Source organism: Labeo rohita, unplaced genomic scaffold (assembly GCF_022985175.1).
Source record: "Labeo rohita strain BAU-BD-2019 unplaced genomic scaffold, IGBB_LRoh.1.0 scaffold_173, whole genome shotgun sequence".
In the NCBI taxonomy this organism is placed as follows: Eukaryota; Metazoa; Chordata; class Actinopteri; order Cypriniformes; family Cyprinidae; genus Labeo; species Labeo rohita.
In genome coordinates, this window is record NW_026127923.1 from 69,609 (window position 1) to 75,281 (window position 5,673).

Sequence of the window (5,673 nt, forward strand, 5' to 3'; positions counted from 1 at the left end):
AACTCAGTAAACTAATTAAATACTACAATGTCATCTGATGTATTTAATTTCCTGAAAGTCTCATATGCAAATAAAGAAGAACAAAAATCTGCTATAACCATAAGAGCCCTTAAATGTCATCATCTTGCCAAAATGAACAATGTTAGAATGTTATTTAACAAAAAATAATGAAGTTTCCACACAATTAAAGTGATAAAGTGACCACACAATGACTTGACCACTTCATTAATGTTTTAATGTTCTACATTATAAGGGTATTCTTAAGTCCATATTTATAATACAATGCATAATGCATTATAAAAAATGCATAATGCATTATAAAAACCTTATGTTATATCATCCTATAAATAATTATAACAATTATGATACAATTATAATGCACATTTGTGGTTATAACTTTTAAGATTATGATTAGTTATAATACACAATGAACACCATATTAAATCTTATTTTACATTTATAATGGGCTGTATATCTAGACATTGTTTATTTAAGATCTGCAAAGTATCTTACTACATCTTTTAAGTGGTTAGGTGTGGAGTGTTATTTGAGTGTTTCCATGTGAGGCTAATATTAATTTTGATGTGAGCTAGTTAATAATTTCATCTGAAAAAATTGCAAATTGTTTATATGTTAGGTTACGTTTTATTTTAATGCTCCCCTTAGTTACTATTTTATTTTGCAATGTCAACTAACTCTTAGTTTACTGACTATAAACTGATATACTTGAAAAGTTACTTATAGTCAATTTGTCTTTTGTATCAAAATAAAGTGTACATTTAGCAGACATATTAATACACTATGACTGCTGACATCTAATATATAATCTTAATCAAACTGCTTTACAGAAAAATAGTTTAAAGCAAATGTGTTATTATTACATTCATACTGATCTAATATCTGATCTTATGACTATTTGGGAAAAAAAAAAAAGATTATAACTATACTTATAAGTGGTTATTAATTGCTTTAAGTAAAGTAGCATACAAAAGATGGCAAGATATGAGACTTATAATACATTATAACTATGAGAAATATAATCCATTGTAACTTAAGTGAATGCAACATGTTTATTGTGTTATAAATCATTATACTCTGAAGCTATAACTACAAATAAGTAAATATTATGAATTAAAAAACTGTTCTTATGAATATTCATAAGATGATATAACATATTATAAGGTGTTTTATAATGCATTATACATTCTTTAAGAATACCCTTATAATGTATTATAAATGTGGGCTTTTCCCCCCTTCAGAACTTTTTTTTTTTTTTTTTTTTTTTTTTTTTTTTTTTAGCTGTTGTTTCAAGTACAGGGTGGACATGTGGTGCCAGTGACCAACAGGGGGCAGCAGGGGACAATCCATCAGGAACATAAAGACCATAAAAGATCATAGATGTAAAACAAAGACCTAGGCTCAGCTGTAACTGTGTATATATTTATGTTTGCTGAGTGAATGTTTAAAAATGTATTGTATTTAACTTTTCTAAATATTTGTCATTTTTAAATGTATTAAATAAAAGGTGTGAAAATCCTGTAGCTTAGTATTTAGTGAAAACTGCTAAGTATGCAAACAGTAGTATTCTGTGTTGATATCAATTTGTGAGTCAGGTCCAGTTTAATTATCTATAAACTTTAAAATAAGTAAAAAAAAAAAATTGATTTGTGTTTTAAAAAACTTAACTGTTTTTAAGCACAAGTAATGGTGTTTAAGCAGCTGCAGAATCGGTTCAGTCACTGTGACTGACTGACGGAGGTTTTTGTACGACTCTTTATCACTGTCTGAACACACAGCTACTAGGACAGTGTACTCCAAGACACTAATAATGTCCAGCATCTTCAGTCTGGACTCCACTGATGGTCAGAGTGAAATCACTGTTAGATCCACTGCCACTGAATCTAGATGGAGTTCCTGACTGGAGGACATTTGCTTTATAAATCAGGAGTTTAGGAGCTTCTCCAGGTTTCTGTAAGTACCAGGATAGAGGCTGATAACCCCAACTCTGGTAAACATCAGAGCTTGTTTTACAGGACATGGTAACTGTGTCTCCTGGTTGAACAGGTTTCACTGCAGGCGTCTGAGTGACTGTCACTTCAGCTGCTGATTCTACATCAAGAAAAATGAAAAAAACATTTAGAATTCAGTATTTGTTGAAGGACAGTATTTCTAGCACAGATGATCAGTTAGAATAGAGTCTGTTTATTTCCTCATCTGTGAAACAGCAGCTAGTGAAGATCCAGATGAAGATGGTGATGAAGCTCATGGTTGCTGTTGATTTGGATTCCTAGTGTTCAAACTCACAGAGATATAAAACCTCCTGCAGCTTGTGCTGCAATGCAAAATCTATGAAAATAAATATCTACAGCTCCGTGCCCCCTTAACAAATGACAGAGTTGAATCACTAAGAAAAACAGAGGTCAGAGGTCATCAGAACTTATTAAAATTTATTTAAATGCTTTAAGAAATGCATGACTCCATAAAATTATGATGTCTAATGAAAATGTGATTAATACATGCATTTTATGAATAATTCTATTAAATATGTATTTTTATTTTTAATGATTTTTTGAATTACTAGTTTTCATTTAGAAGACCTTTTGTGCTCATTTGAGAGTGACGGGTTAAACTGGTGATCAAAGTCTTTCTTAAAAACTGAAACAGTCTTTCAATGAGCTGCCACTGCTCTTTATCCAATAAAGCTTCTGAACGCCTTACATTTGTGTTTGACTGCATCATTGATCAGTGTGTCGTTCCTTCACTAAAGTTTGAGCTGCTGTTGATGATTGTAATAGTTGAGAACAGCTGCATTTAGCAGTAAATGTGAACTGAAGCTCTTGGGGTTTGAACATGGTCACTGGAGACGGAGCTGCTCTATTCTGAGACCATCAGAATCACTAAAGCTGCCAATGCAAATCTGATTTTCACCTCAAACTCACAGTTTCACTGTTTGATTGGTTCAACGCTCTGAACTGGAGCAGTTTCACTTCTGCTCATGGAGTGATGAGACAGTTATGGAGTTTGAGCGTTAGTTTCATAAGGCAAGTTTATTACGATTGTAATAGAATCTACAAAAACAAAACTATATCACTGGGAAAGATGTTGTGTGTCTTTTGTTTGATTTGACAAATCTAGCTCAGAATCAGAACCTATTTGAATGATCTGTCACAGGACACATCCCAGTCTAATAGAGCTAATTTCACTCCTAACTCAGTTTTGAGCACATGTGTAGTTCCTGTGTTTGGTCTCTGTGTGTCAGTAGTGAGTGATAGTGTTTGAGCAGCTGCAGAATCAGTTCAGTCACTGTGACTCTGACTGGAGGTTTTTCTACGACTCTTTATCACTGTGTGAACACACCACCACTGTGGTAACTCTGACAGTAATAATGTCCAGCATCTTCAGTCTGGACTCCACTGATGGTCAGAGTGAAATCACTGTTAGATCCACTGCCACTGAATCTAGATGGAGTTCCTGACTGGAGTGTGGTTTGCATAATATATCAGGAGTTTAGGAGCTTCTCCAGGTTTCTGTAAGTACCAGGCAAAAACATGTATCACAGCAACACTGTACACATCTCTGCTGGTTTTACAGTTGATTTTGACTGTTTCTCCTGGTTGAGCTGCTGTCATTGAGGGACTCTGAGTGACGGTGATCTGTCCTCTACACTCTGAAACACACAACAAGATGAAAATCAGCTCAAAACTTTGACAATATACTTGAAGAAATGAATTCATATCAAACCTTGTGTTCCACAAACCTTGAACAAATGCTGTGAGAGTCCAGATGAAGATGATGATGAAGGTCATGTTGATGAAGATTGTTGTGTGTGTCAGTGATGAAGTGTTAAACTCCCAGCACTATAAACACTCTCAGAGCACTGAAACAACTTATGAATATGCAAATAAACTGATCCTGTATTCAAATGAGCTTCTAAATGAAAATTGCTTGCTCATTTCTTCCTGTCAGTCATTGTATCTGCTCATCACACCGTTTAATCTTTGTTTTGTACAATTATTTTGACTGGTGTTTTATCATCTGTCAGTTTATTACAGAATTGGACTATGATTATAGATGTATTAATGATTTTAAATATTATGATTATTCAAGATTTTTGTACATGAATTAAGCACATGTATTTAGCTCAGTTGGTTTGAGGAACCTTAAGAAATGTCATTATAGACAGCAGTGATACATACTGGCTTTTAAGGTGGGAATTTTTGAGCATGATTGATTGAGACACACTCTTACTTGACTGACTCACATGTGTGAATATTTTCATGCACAAATAATAATTTATCAATAAGTGTGAAATCTAAAAAAATAGCGGGAAATTTACAACCAATTAAAATCACATGAAAAAGAAAAACCCTGATGGCTGAAATATGTAACTATTAAATGTTTAAATAATAACGATAAATGTTTATTTGTCTTTTTTTTTTTATATGCTGATTTGCTGCTCAAATCATTTCTGATTATTATTGTACATCGTGCGGCTTCATATTTTTGTGGAAACTGTGATACAATTTATTTTTCAGGATTCTTTGATGAATAGAACATTTAAAAGAATAGCATTTATTTAAAATAGAAATATTTTGTAACATTATTAATGCCTTTTGATCAAATTAATGCGTCCTTGCTGATAATATTACTTTACACACAGAAATATGATATATATTGCTCTATATTAAAAGTGATAATCCCATATGTTACGATACATAATTTTCACATACATATAAACTTGTATCTTAAAGTATGTAACATGTCCATATGTTAATCTATGTTATTTTTTTTCTGTGGTATATGTAGCAATCATATGTGAACATATGCAACATTATTAGAAGAACATACAAAAAAATAAAATAAAAAATAAAAGTGGATGAATAAATGGACAGGGCTACATGTACATGACATGTCCAAGAATGTTTTATACATAAACATACATATGTGTATGAGATAGATATAAATATATGATGTTAATATATTCAATTGTTCCAATTTAGAATAGATTTCACGTAGGTTTTACTTCTTATGTCAAAATATTTAATAGGTGGACATATATTAAATTTGTGGATGGGTGATCTCAAAGTTTTCAACAGCAGTGTACAGGAACTAAGATTTTTTTATTTTATTATGCAGTAAGTCAACAATTACATTTACATTTACAACAACAAAAACAAAAAACAACAATGAGGGTTACATACAATAATCCAAAGTATATTACGTTAACTTATAGGATTTACACCATGAAAGAGTCTTGATTGCGATGGGGTTATTAGAGTTTCTTATATATTCACATATACATCAAAATCTTTTCTGAAAATAAAAAAGTAAGGTTTTTTTTTTGACTATTTACATTTATGAATGTAAAATTTTGCAAGAAATAGCAATAAATTAATAAGTTTACAGTGAGAAGTGTCTACATTCAAAGAGTAACCAAAAAACACAATTTTGGGAGTTATACAGAAGTTCGTAAGTAAATACTTAACAAAATTAGAAAAATCATCCCAAAATACTTTACAATAAACACAGTCCCAAAATAAATGATTGTTTCTTCAGACTTAAGACAAAAAGAGCAATTGGGGGAAATACTACTATTAAATTTAGCAAGTTTGTAATTTACAGTAGCTAAGATTGAACGCTGATATGAGCCATGTAAACATGATGTCACGTGAC

At 31.7% G+C, this 5,673-nt stretch overlaps 1 pseudogene; it reads right to left on the reverse strand.

Annotated features, from left to right (window-relative positions):
• Window positions 1-3,340: 3,340 nt before the first annotated feature.
• Window positions 3,341-3,843, reverse strand: LOC127158845 (immunoglobulin kappa variable 4-1-like; annotated as a pseudogene).
• Window positions 3,844-5,673: the final 1,830 nt, after the last annotated feature.